This window comes from Hylobates moloch, unplaced genomic scaffold, assembly GCF_009828535.3.
Source record: "Hylobates moloch isolate HMO894 unplaced genomic scaffold, HMol_V3 SCAFFOLD_15, whole genome shotgun sequence".
NCBI classification, from domain to species: domain Eukaryota; kingdom Metazoa; phylum Chordata; class Mammalia; order Primates; family Hylobatidae; genus Hylobates; species Hylobates moloch.
In genome coordinates, this window is record NW_026652290.1 from 1,775,689 (window position 1) to 1,789,642 (window position 13,954).

The 13,954-nt window shown below is 51.0% G+C and overlaps 1 protein-coding gene across 5 annotated transcripts in view; it reads right to left on the reverse strand.

Moving 5' to 3' along the window:
• MFSD11 (major facilitator superfamily domain containing 11) overlaps positions 1 to 13,954 on the reverse strand; it is a 132,203-nt gene that overhangs the window by 40,528 nt on the left and 77,721 nt on the right. For all 5 annotated transcript variants that reach the window (XR_009210113.1, XR_009210116.1, XR_009210112.1 and 2 more), the window contains one exon: positions 10,357 to 10,449. The gene's annotated coding sequence lies outside the window, so the exon portion shown is untranslated. The remainder of the gene's footprint in view (positions 1 to 10,356; positions 10,450 to 13,954) is intronic.

The following is a 13,954-nucleotide window of genomic DNA, read 5'->3' on the forward strand; positions in this document are numbered from 1 at the left end:
ATGTTGCTCAGGCTGGTCTTGAACTCATGGCCTCAAGCGATCCTCCCTTCTCAGGCTCCCAAAGTGCTGGGAATACAGCCGTGAGCAACCATGCCCGGCCTGTTTTCAGGTTTCTGAAGCTAAGAAGCTCAGTTTGTCTTACTTACCTACGATGACTCTCTCTCCCTCTTCTACATAAAAAACAGACTATCTCGGAGAAAATTTAATGCCAGCCAAAGGGGTATCTACCTTGCTTACTGTGGGACATTACTTCTATTCCTAATTCAAGCTTTTAAGAATAATTTTTATTTTAATATCTTGAATGTATGAGAAGAATCCATCTATAAAATAGACTGCTCAATATTTCATTACACTCAGATCCCAGGCGAAGTACCCTGCTGGCTGCCTGCCTTCCCTTGACCAGGAGGGTACAGGTGTCCCCATGGAGAGAGGCAGCCTGGACTCCTTGGCTCTGCCCAGATCCAAAGCCAATACCCTGTGCCAGGCCCTGCTGGCTTCAAAGATTCCCTCCACACCCCTGGCATGTCCTACTGACTCATCCTCTTGCTGCAGGGTACACATAAGCATCCATCTTCCTGAAAGTCATTTATTAAAACAGAGTCTATCTTAGAAAGAGCTCTAGGCTGGGTGCAGTGGCTCACACCTGTAATCCCAGCACTTTGAGAGGCCAAGGTGGGTGGATCACAAGGTCAGGAGTTCGAGACCAGCCTGACCAAGATGGTGAAACCCCGTCTCTACTAAAAATACAAAAATTAGCCAGGTGCAGTGGCAGGCACCTGTAATCCCAGCTACTCGGGAAGTTGAGGCAGGAGAATCGCTTGAACCCAGGAGGCGGAGCTTGCAATGAGCTGAGATCGCACCACTGCACTCCAGCCTGGGTGACAGAGCAAGACTCCGTCTCAAAAAAAAAAAAAAAAAAAAAGAGCTCTAGCACCCCAGGAAAGGCCTGCTGGGCTGCATGCTCAGGTGTGCGTAACTGAGCTCGCCTTGGCCAAACTCCAATCACAGAGGCAGCTTGGAAATTGGCCCAAGGGGAAGGGAGAGTGAGTAAGAAGACACTGGGGCCGGAGCAGGGTGGACCTGTGGCCTGGAAAGAGAAACGGGATGAGCACAGCACAGCAAAGGGCCCGTGCAGATGAGGTGTCTCCAGTCAAGGTGGCCCAAGAGAAAAATTATCTGTGGGGACTGATCAAGAACCACCCACGTTGGGAGGCTGAGGTGGGCAGATTGCTTGAGCTCAGGAGTTCAAGACCAGGCTGGGCAACATGGTGAAACCTCATCTGTGCTAAAAGCTGTTAAAATTAGCTGGGCATGGTGGCACACACCTGTGGTCTCAGCTACTGGGGAGGCTGAGGTGGGAGGATCACCTGAGCCCGGGGAGGTCAAGGTTGCAGTGAGCCATGATCATGCCACTATACTCCAGCCTGGGCGACAGAGTGAGATCCTGTCTCAAAATAAAATAAAATAAAAAGAGCCACCACGTGAGGAAGGGACAGCCAACCTCATCTGAAGAACCAGGGTCAGGACTGAGGGGTCATCCAGAAGGCTCGGACCAGCACCCTCAGCCCTTCCCACTAGCACAAGGGACCGAAGGTGGATGGGATCATTGGCCAGGAGCTTGGTCAGCCCCATCCCAGTGGCACCCTCATACACAGCACAGAGAGGCACCCACAAATACCCACACAAGGGCCAGGCAGGCATGGAACACACACTCTGACACTCCACAGTCAGATACAAGAACAGCCCACAAGCACTGCTGGGACACCCAGGGGCCCCATGCTCAGCCCAAACCTGCCATCGGGCATGGACAGGCCACTGCCCCGAGCAGGGGCAGGATGGAAACCGAGTCTCCTGAGACCTCCCTGCGGACTGCAGGCCCTTGTCGATGGAAAAAAGAAAGGAAGAGGAGGCTCCTACTTCTCTGCAGGAGAACTTTCTAGAGGGTTATTCTGCTGGCCTCTCCCATGCAGGGCATTTCCAGTTCCCTGTGGCTTCCGGATATGCAAGGATTCAAAGCCACAGAATTGATCAGCTTCACCGCACCCTACATCCACGCCCCAGCCCCAGGAGCGTGCCTTCCACCTCCGGTGCTCCACCAGAGAGGCCGCAGCACGCCTGTAACAAGACGCCACAGTGATGGTTCCGTCTCCTAGAAGCTGGTGAATAATTCAGGAGAAATACTTACTCCCGTTTTAATTAATCCACATAGAATTTCAGCAGCAGAAATGCACCATCACTCCAGCCAGGAAGCAGCAGGTACAGGCATCTTATACTCGGCATTTGATGGCCCGGCTCTCACTTGGTTGTTAACAGAGGCTTCACAAGAAGAAACCTCAAACTGCACCGAAATGATGAGGCCAGTGCAGAGCGAGACATCCCGGGGCTTGGACGCGTTCAGGCCTCGTTTCCTCCCCAGCCCACCCTCAGCGTCGAGTAGGGGAGAGAAGTCCTGCTTGCCTCATGTTGGACAGCAGCCGCCCTTGCATGTGGAAGTTACACGCGCGCGCGCACACACACACACACTCACTAACAGGGACCAGTGCAGGGAGAAACAGAATTGGCTACCTCCACCCCCATGCTCCCCTTCCGCTCACGGGCACCTGCCACTGCTCTGTCCAGTCCTGCCCTCCACGGTGCCTTGAGGGCCTGTGTGGTACAGCTGAGCACACCAGGACCCAACGAAGAGGTGCCTCCCTCAACATTGTCACATAGCTACGAAGAGGTCAAACTGAGACCTCAGGTCTGTTCACTGCTGGTACTCGACCCCCAGTGGGTCCGTGGATGCTAAACTGGGGAGGGTCATGAGGCTGAGGGAGGGAATCCCTCCGCTAACTCCGACTACACAAAACACAGGAAAGAGACAGGATGCCGACTCCAGGAAGAGAGACTCCGTGTACCTACCAGGCGGCTGTGGGTGCCCCTGGGAAAGCAGGCTGCCTGGCAGATGGCACAGAGTAAAGAGGGCAGGGCCCATGGTGGTGAGACAAGGAATGTGAATGGCTTTTCTAGGCAGTCTGGGAGCTAAGGAAAATTGGATGAATGGAGTTCAAGGGGTCATGGTCTTAAGAAAAATGGTCTTTTGGCTGGGTGCTGTGGCTCATGCCTATAATCCCAGCACTTTGAGAAGCCGAGGTGGGCGGATCACTTGAGTTCAGGAGTTCGAGACCAGCCTGGCCAACATGGCAAAACCCCGTCTGTACTAAAAATACAAAAATTAGCTGGGCGTGGTGGTGGGCACCTGTAATCCCGGCTACTTGGGAGGCTGAGGCAGGAGAATCACTTGAACCCAGGATTTAAAAAAAAATTTTTTTAAAATAAAAATGGTCTTTAGTTTGTTAATGTGTTCAAGAGGGAAAGAGTTTATAAAGTGAAGCAAAGGTGCTGGACAGAGGGAGACAGGAGAGAGAGGCTGCCCCAGGACATTGCAGCCCCACTTGTAGAGAGCCCCTGGAGGGAAGGACAGCTCAGAAACACAGCTGCCGCTGCACCCAATGCACATGCACCTCCTCTGCAGTGGGTTGAATAGTGACCCCCAAAAAGCTACATCCACATTCCAGAATCTGTGAACGAGGCCTTACTTGGAAAAAGATTATTTGCTGAAGTAATTAAATTAGGGGCCTAGAGATTTAAGAAAATCCGCCTGGATTTTCATTGGAAAATGAACATTTTCTCTCTCTTTTTTTTTTAAACGGAGTTTCACTCTTGTTGCCCAATGGCACGATCTCAGCTCACCATAACCTCTGCCTCCCGGGTTCAAGTTATTCTCCTGCCTCAGCCTCCCGAGTAGCTGGGACTACAGGCGTGCGCCATCACGCCCGGCTAATTTTTTTTATTTTTAGCAGAGATGGGGTTTCTCCATGTTGGTCCGGCTGGTCTAGAACTCCTGACCTCAGGTGATCCACCCGCCTCAGCCTCCCAAAGTGCTGGGATTACAGGTGTGAGCCACCGCGCCCGGCCCATTTTCTCTTATAAGGACACTTGTCATTGGAGTTAAGCTCCTCCTGGAAAATTCAGGAGAAAGGAGGAGGCAGCCACGTGAAGACCGAGGCAGAGACTGGAGCGATGCAGCCACAAGCCAAGGAGTGCCTGGAGCCCCCAGATGCTGGAGGAGGCAAGAAACGGACCCTCCCCTCGAGCCTTCAGAAGGAACACGGCTCTCCCACACCTTGATTTTGGATGTCTGCCTTCTAGAACTGAAATAAATACCTGCTGTCAGCCGGGCACGGTGGCTCACGCCTGTAATCCCAGTACTTTGGGAGGCCGAGGCGGGCGGATCACGAGGTCAAGAGATCGAGACCATCCTGGCTAACACAGTGAAACCCTGTCTCTACGGAAAATACAAAAAATTAGCCGGGCGTGGTGGCGGGCGCCTGTAGTCCCAGCTACTCGGGAGGCTGAGGCAGGAGAATGGCGTGAACCCGGGAGGCGGAGCTTGCAGTGAGCTGAGATCGCGCCACTGTACTCCAGCCTGGGGTCTCAGAAATGAAAAGAGAAAAAATACCTGCTGTCCAGACATCCGGTTTATGGTCATTCATCACAGCAGCCACAAGAAACTAACACTCCGGCTATGCTCAGCCGCATGAGAGGACGGGAATCAGTCAACCGATGGGCCATCAAATGGCAGGGAGGGAGGGACCCTACTCAGCCCAGCTGACCCTGAGGAGAGGAGCTGAGGAGGGAAATGCAGGATGGCATTGAGCTCAGGAAAGCATGAGGCGAACCCCAGAGCAGGGGGTAGGTTTATGGTGGAACACTCAAGGCGGGTGGAAGGAGGTTGAAGGCAAGGCTGCGGGCAGCTGAAGGACAGTCAAGAGGAGACACAGCCCAGGAAGGGCAGCTGGGGTCGGGGGAGAAAAACAGAGGGTGAGCAGATCAACTCCACTTCCAGACGTGTCTCGGCAAAGCTCAACCATCCAAGAGCAGGAGCAGGCGGAACCAGCAAGGTGCTCTGGGCAGGTGCGTGTGTGCAGAGGTGTGCAGGACAGGGAGTGTGTGTGGTGTGTGTAGGTGTGGTGGGTGAGCATTTGAGTGTGTGCAAGACTTTATGAGGGGCCCGGCGCTGTGGCTCATGCCTGTAATCCCAGCACTTTGGGAGGCTGAGGTGCGTGGATCACTTGAGGTCAGGAGTTTGAGACCAGCCTGACCAACATGGTGAAACCCTGTCTCTACTAAAAATACAAAAATTAGCCAGGCGTGGTGGCGCATGCCTGTAATCCCAGCTACATGGGAGGCTGAGGCAGGAGAATCGCTTGAACCCAGGAAGCGGAGGTTGCAGTGAGCCAAGATCATGCCATTGCACTCCAGACTGGGTAACAAGAGTGAGACTCTGTCTCAAAAAAAAAAAAAAAAAAAAAAGAGTTTATGAGGTAGAGTGTGCAAGTGTGTAAGCGGGTGAATGTGTGTGTGTATGTGTGCACAGGCACCCAGGAGAGGGGAATACAGAATCAAGGTTAGAGGAAGCCAAAAGCAGTGACTTACACCTGTAAACCCAGTGCTTTGGGAGGCTGAGGCAGGAGGATTACTTGAGGCTAGAAGTTCAAGATCTGCCTGAGTAACATAGCAAGACCCTTCTCCACAAAAAAATTAAAAATTAGGCAAAGCACACTGGCTCACGCCCATAATCCCAGTACTTTGGGAAGCCAAAGCCGGAGGATCACTTGAGCTCAGGAGTTTGAGACCAGCCTGGGCAACACAGTGAGACTTCAAGTCTATTTAAAATAACTATGGCCGGGCACGGTGGCTCACGCCTGTAATCCCAACACTTTGAGAGGCTGAGGTAGAAAGATCACTTGAGTCCAGGAGTTTGAGACCAGCCTGGGCAACATGGCAAAACCCCACTTCTATAAAAAAGAAAATACAAAAAGTAGCTGAGCATGATGGTGCGTTCCTGTCAGTCCCAGCTACTCGGGAGGCTGAGGTAAGAGGATTGCTTGAGCCTGGTTGGTTGAGGCTGCAGTGAGCTGTGATCATGCCACTGGACTCCAGCCTGGGTGACAGAACGAGACCCTGTCTCAAACAACAACAAGAAAAAATATTCACTTTTCCTTGCCTTGAATGCTACTGGGTGAAAATGGTGGTCAGAGTTCCTCAGATCAACTCAGTTGAAATAGAAATGTTCCAGGGGGCCCCTAAGACACGTCGCTGAGAGTGGGAATTCCAAGTTTCCCAAAAGCCCTCCTGCCGCTTCCCAATACCCACCTCCTCCATCTTCCACCTCATTCTAAAGCCCAGGCTCATACCCAGAGGGTGCTAGGCCCAGTGGCCCCACACATTCCTCCTCCTCACTGGCCTCCTTCAGAGGCCCAAGAGACAGCTGGGCAGTGCTTGTGGGCGATCTCAGCATGAGCACCCACGTTTTTAGCTGCAGAAGAGAGGAGCTTAAACTAGATGATTGCAAAGATGAGGGAGAGCTCCAACATAATGCTGCTGGCTGTACACTGACAAAGTGCCTTGAAGATCACGGGCTTGATGTCACCATGAAGTGATGCTGAGTGGAGGCCAGCATCCACTGGCTCCGTGCCACAAGAGGAACAGAGCCTCCCGCACTCCACTCTGCCAGGTCCAGAGCTTTGGAGCCTCTCTGTCACAGCCAGGGCTGACCCCACCCCCTTTCCCATCTTGACCCAGGCCTCCACGACCCCAGCTCCAGATCAAGTGGCAAAATCCATTGTTTAAAAGGAAACGGTGGGCCGGGCATGGTGGCTCATGCCTGTAATACCAACACTATGGGAGGCTGAGGCAGGTGGATCACCTGAGGTCAGGAGTTCGACACCAGCCTGGCCAACATGGTGAAACCCCATCTCTACTAAAAAATACAAAAATTATCTGGACGAGGTGGCAGGCGTCTGTAATCCCAGCTACTCAGGAGGCTGAGGCAGGAGAACCGCTTGAACCCAGGAGGTGGAGGTTGCAGTAAGCCAAGATTGCACCATTGCACTCCAGCCTGGGAAACAGAGCAAGACTCTGTCTCAAAAAAAAAAAAAAAAAAAGAAAAAGAAAAAGAAAAAAAAAGAAAAGATGGGCCAGGTGCTGTGGCTCACGCTTGTAATCCCAGCACTTTGGGAGGCTGAGGTGGGTGGATCACTTGAGCTCAGGAGTTCAAGAGCTCAGGAGTTCAAGACCAGCCTGGCTAAGATGGTGAAACCCCGTCTCTACTAAAAGTACAAAAATTAGCTGGGCATGGTGGCAGGCGCCTGTAATCCCAGCTACTTGGGAGGCTGAGGCCGAGAATTGCTTGAACTTGGGAGGTGAAGGTTGCAGTGAGCTGAGATCACACCACTGCACTTTAGCCTGGGCGACAGAGTGAGACTCCACCTCAAAATAAATAAATAAATAAATAAATAAATGATGGCCAGGCACGGTGGCTCACGCCTGTAATCCCAGCAGTTTGGGAGGCCCAGGCAGATGGATCACTTGAGGTCAGGAGTTCAAGATCAGCCTGGTCAATATGGTGAAACCCCATCTCTACTAAAAATACAAAAATTAGATGGGTGTGGTAGCATGCACCTGTAGTCCTAGCTCCTCGAGAGGCTGAGGCAAGAGAATTGCTTGAACCCAAGAGGCGGAGGTTGCAATGAGTGGGGATCATACCACTGCGCTCCAGCCTGGGCGACAAAGCCAGAGTCTGTCTCAAGAAAAAAAAAAAAAAAGGACCACCAGCATTTTGATCTTGGCTGGCATTGGTCCACGTGCTCCTTCTCTTGGGAGGAGGGGATAATTGTGATGTTTCTGATTCACTTAATTTATTGAGGGTCTCCTCTGTGCAAAGTGGTCTCACTCCCTTATTTATACCTCATCAAAGGACCATTTGAGCACCCCCTAAACGATGCTCACCTTAACCCCATGAAGTAGCCATTTCTTGAGTGCTGTGGTGAAATTGAGGCCTGGAAAAGTTATGCCTTTTGTTCAGGGTGACATCTAAGAAGTGGGGGTATGTAATGTGAACCCAAGCTTCCCTGTCCCCAAGGCCCCTCTCGACAGCATAGGGAGAGGATCATCATGTTGGCAGACTGCCCACACCGCATGGCTTCCTACTCTGCTCCTAGAAAAGGGGCCCTCACAGCTGGCCCCTGGCCAGGAACCCTGCTCACAATAGCAACAGATGCCCCAGGAATGGCGACCTCCTTGGCAGGGTACCGGAGGTTAAGGGCAGAATGGTTTCTGCTAGCCAGGCAGCCCTGGGGCAGGTGCCAGATGGACCTGAGAGCATGCAGACTGCTCTGGAGTGATTTTCTCCTGATTGCCTCCTGCATGGCAAGGACCTGCCCTCTCTACCTTAATAAAATCAGATCCCCATCCTACAAAGCTAGACATAGAGAGAGACCCTGTCATCCAAGGGGAGACTGAATCTTGGATTCTAGAAAAAAAGAGTTGGGACTGCCAAGTCAATTCCCTTTATGCGCCCCTGACTCCAACTTTCCCTCCCCACACTGCGCCCTCCATCCCCCACCTTTCATAACCTAAGGACAGACAATTGATTTTTGTTAACAGAGTAAGTGGTTCCAGTAACCACTTCTCAAAACAGCCCGGAGGAAAAAGGGAACTTCTCTGCCTGGCATCCTTCCCACTGCGGTGCCCCAGGGGAAGCTGTCCCTTGAGACACTGTGGAGAGCCCCAGGCTGCCCACCTGCAGAGCACTCCAGAGGCCTCTGGACTCCCCCAGAGTTGAGGCTGGGTGGAGCCTTTGCTATCCCCTCTCCTGCAAGCCCAGAGGAGACAGCTCAGAGCAGAAGGAAACCTCTGTCCTTTCAGAGCTTGGCCCCAGGTTAGGGCAAAGGGGATCCAAGTCTCTCCTTTCAGAGCAGGGCTCACCTGGGCCAAGCACTCCAGGGCCCTCTGGGACAACCCTCACTATTTGCCCTCCCCTACAGGAGGGACTCACAGCGGCTGCCGAGCTCTTGCCTGTCCCATCTACCCAACAGCATGGGACCTGGCAATTATGGCAAGCTAGGAAGTTATTAAAAGGTAAAGTCTATTTTTAGGAAATCAACAGCAAACTGAGGACAAGGTAGGAGAAAACAATATCTGCCTTCTGGGAGTTTGCAGCATCTGACGCATGTGATTGAGCCTCAAGATGTAAGCAGCCCGCCCTGGTGAAGTGGGGGAAGAGGCAGCCCTCCACCCACCAGGCATCCCCGGAGCAGAGCCTGCTGGGAGGTGACCTCTGGGAGGAGGAGAAGTGCCAAGGGAAGTCTGCAGTGGCCCAAGGGAAAGGGACACAGAAGGGATGCATCTAAAAATGGAAGTCTTAGAACATAAATTATTCAAAAACAGGATTATTTAACTGGAAGTTAAAGATGAGAGAATCATTACACACCCTTGCCGAAATGTTAATGCCTTGGAGAGAAGGCGTATTACTTTCCTCGGGTCACCATAACAAACTATCACAAGCTGGGTGGCTTAAAACAGCAGACATGTATTTTCTCACAGTTTGGAGGCCAGAAATCTGAAATCAAAGTGTTGGCAGGGCTGGTTCCTCCTGGAGCCTCCAAGGAAGAATCCATTCCACGCCCTCTCCCAGCTTCCAGTGGCTCCCAGCAATACCTGGAGTTCCTTAGCTTGTCGACGCATCGCTCCCATCTCTGCCTTCACCTTTTTTCTTTTTTTTTTTTGAGAGAGTCTTACTCTCTCTCCCAGGCTGGAGTGAAGTGGCATGATCTCAGCTCACCACAACCTCCGCCTCCCAGGTTGAAGTGATTCTCCTGCCTCAGCCTCCCAAGTAGCTAGGATTACAGGTGCACACCACCACACCCAGCTAATTTTTGTACTTTTAGTAGAGATAGGGTTTTGCCAGGCTGGTTTTGAACTCCTGGCTTCAAGGAATCCACCCACCTCGGCCTCCCAAACTGCTGGGATTATAGGTGTCAGCCACCGTGTCTGGCCTCTGCCTTCATCTTCATGTCACCTTTCCCTATGTGTCTCTGTGTCTCAAATCTCCCTCTCCTTTCTCTTATAAGGATGCCAGTCATTAGATGTAGCAGGTACTCTGAATCTAGGATGATCTCCTCTGGGGATCCTCGACTTAATGACATCTGCAAAGACCCTATTTCCAAATAAGATTAAGTTCACGAGTACCGATGGTTAGGACTTGGACATATCTTTCTGGGGGACACGACTTCACCCACTACAGAAGGGTGACCGACTCACCCTAAAAAGAGAACAGGAAAATTCATCTAAATTCCAGCAAGGGCAGCTTAAGTTGGATGGCAGCTATGTCTTTCTGATGGCAAACATTGAGGATGGGAGAATCTATTCTTTGAATGCAGGTGAGGGACAAATGTCCTCCAGAATCAGCCTGAAAATTCCCATACTAAGTTCACGTAGAAAAGCAAAGGGGCTGGGCTCGATGGCTCTTACCTGTGATTCTTGCAATTTGAGAGGCCGAGGCAGAAGGATGACTTGAGCTCAGGAGTTCGAGATCAGCCTGGGCAACATAGTGAGAACTCATTTCTTAAAAAAAAAAAAAAAAAAAAAAAAAAATCGTAATTAGCTGTGCATGGTGGTGCACACCCACAGTCTCAGCAACTTGGGAGACTGAGGTGGGATAATTGCTTGAGCCTGGGAGGTTGATATGGTTTGGATTTCTGTCCCTACCCAAATATCCTGTAGAATTATAATCCGCAGTGTTGAGGGAGGGGCCTGGTGGGAGATGATTGGGTCATGGGGGTGGACTTCCTTCTCGCTGTTCTTGTGCCAGTGAGTTTTCATGAGATCTGGTTGTTTAAAAGTGTGCGGCCCCTCCCCCTGCCCTTCCTCCTGCTCCAGATAAAGAACTTCACCTTCCACCAGGATTGTAAGTTTCCTGAGGCCCTCCCAGCCATGGCTCCTGTACAGCCTGCAGAACCGTGAGCCAATTAAACCTGTTTTTTTTTTTTTTTTCTTGAGACAGAGTCTTGCTCTGTGCCCAGGCTGCAGTGCAGTGGCGCAATCTCGGCTCACTGCAAGCTCCGCCTCCCGGGTTCACGCCATTCTCCTGCCTCAGCCTCTCCGAGTAGCTGGGACTACAGGCGACCGCCACCACGCCCGGCTAATTTTTTTGTATTTTTTAGTAGAGACGAGGTTTCACTGTGGTCTGGATCTCCTGACCTCGTGATCCGCCCGCCTCGGCCTCCCAAAGTGCTGGGATTACAAGCGTGAGCCACCGCGCCCGGCCAACCTGTTTTCTTTATAAATTACACAGTTTCAGGTATTTCTTTATAGCAGTGTGAGAATGGACTAGTACAGCGGTGGAGGCTACAGCGAGCTGTGATTGCGCCAGTGCACTCCAGCCTGGACAACAGAGCAAGACCCCATCTCAAAAAAAAAAAGAAAAGAAAAGGGGATTGCAGCAGTCACTGAGGGCTAGAGGAAAATGTCACTGAATGACTACAAGAAGCAAAACTCCCCAACGATAAGGGCCACTGAAAAGACAATGGTAAAGACATCAACGACAGGGGACTAAAGTCTCCCCTGTGCACACAACTTTTCACTCTCCAGGCTCCTCTTAGCAAGCTGAGGCAGCACTAAGTGTTGTTGTTGTTGTTGTTGTTGTTGAGACGGAGCCTCGCTCTGTCATCCAGGCTGGAGTGTAGTTGGCATATTCTCAGCTCACTGCAACCTCCACCTCCCAGGTTCAAGCGATTCTCCTGCCTCAGCCTCTCGAGTAGCTGGGATTACCGGCATGCGCCACCACACCGGGCTAATTTTTGTATTTTTAGTAGAGACGGGGTTTCACCATGTTGGCCAGGCAGGTCTCAAACTCCCGACCTCCGGTAATCCATCTGCCTTGGCCTCCCAGAGTGCTGGGATTATAGGCATGAGCCACCGCACCTGGCCTAAGTGGTTTTGATGTAAAAAAATGTATGTACATATATATATATACCTGTTCTACTGCAGGAATTCTAGTGCTGGAGAAAAAAAACTCTTAGTTCAAAATGAATTTATATATTTGTTTTAACTGTGACTTTCTAGGCTTCCTGTTAGATGTTTTCTTCTGAGGTCAAAGGCAACAAGAGCTAAATGAATCTCACTCTTACTAGAGCTTATTTGCTGTCATGTTTTTTTGGCAAAACCACTTTCAAAAGAGTAATATCTGGAAAGGTTTTCAATTTTCCATGAATTGAGTTCTCAGTGCCTTTCAAAGAGGAAATGACAGATAAGGACAGTGTATGAACTAGGGATTTAAATAGGAACATCAGATACCTCTATGCCACCCCAGAGAAGAATTGAGGAGGGGTGCCAGGAGAGTGCAGCAGAGCCTCATTTGAAAGGCTGCACTGAAGTTTAAATTGCATTTTAATTTACTATGCCAGTTCAATTCCTCTTCCGTCTCAGCCCTGGGGGTTAGCTACACAAAAAGGAGGCACACTTCACAGCAACTCCCTCCCAATACACAAAATCCAATTGCAAGAGCGGGTCGCCCTCTGCAGGGCATGAAAGGACGTGAGCCTGGTCTCCAAGCCCCGAGGTTTCTTTCATGCAAGACTCCAAAAACAGCACAGTAATTCCTACACACTTCAAGAGACCATTTCTGCCTGGAACTTGTTAATTTTGCAAGCCGTGAAGGATTAGAACGCCAGAGGGCCATGGCTGAAACTTATGCCTAGGCATTTAGAATTCATCTGAAGCTACTAAGAGTTGGTGGTGTTTGGGTGACTAGGGTCATAGACACAAACAGTGGTGAGCATGGGTCCTGCAGGGGCTCCACCTGGGTGACAATCAGAGCTTTTTTTTTTTTTTTTTCAGACGGAATTTTGCTCTTATTGCCCGGGCTGGAGTGCAATGGCGCGATCTCTGCTCACCGCAACCTCCGCCTCCCAGGTTCAAGTGATTTTCCTGCCTCAGCCTCCCTAGTAGCTGGGATTACAGGCATGTGCCACCACGCCCGGCTAATTTTGTATTTTTAGTACAGACTGAGTTTCTCCATGTTGGTCAGGCTGGTCTCAAACTCCTGACCTCAGGTGATCCACCTGCCTCGGCCTCCCAAAGTGCTGGGATTACAGGCGTGAGCCACTGCGCCCAGCCGAATGAGAGCATTTTCCTTCCTTTCTTTTCTTTCTTCTTCCTTCTCTCCTTCCCTCCCTTCCTTTCCTTCCCTTCCTCCCGTCTTTCCCTCCTTTCCTTCTTTCTTTCCTTCCTTTTTTTGAGATAGAGTTTCGCTCTCGTCGCCCAGGTCAGAGTGCACTGGCACAATCTCAGCTCACTGCAACCTCCACCTCCCAGGTTCAAGCTATTCTCCTGCCTCAGCCTCCCAAGTAGCTGGGATTACAGGCACCCGCCACCATGCCCAACTAATTTTTGTATTTTTTTTTAGTAGAGACAGGGTTTCAATAATGTTGGCCAGGCTGGTCTTGAACTCCTGACCTCATGATCCACCCACCTCGGCCTCCCAAAGTGCTGGGATGGATCTTGCTTGCTGCCCAGGCTGGAGTGCCGTGGCACAATCATAACTCACTGTAACCTTGAACTCCTAGGCTCAAGCAATCCTCCCATCTCAACCTCCTGGGTAGCTGGGACTACAGGTGTATGCCACCATGCTCAGCTAATTTTTATTTTAATTTTTGTAGAGATGGGGGTCTTGCTATGTTGCTCAGGCTGGTCTCGAACTCCTGGCCTCAAGCAATCCTCCTGCTTTTGCCTCCCAAAGTTCTGGGATTACAGATATGAGCCACCACACCAGGCCCAGAATATTTCTTGACTAACAGACACCCTGGAAGCCATCATGTCCAAATCTTTATTTTCAGATGAGGATATTTGGTCCAGAGTGTCTATGACTTGCCTACAGATGCCCACGTGGGACCAGAATCCAGGTTTCTCTGTTATCATCCTTCCTCAGACCCCGACAGGGCAAGCAACAAACTGGAGGAAAGAGGAAACCTTGGGAGAGAAAACCTGCCCAGGGGTCAGGCATCCTGGAGCTTGGCCTGGCCTTGTTTAACATACGACTTTGCTAGGAGCTGAAAGCCCAGCTTGAGTG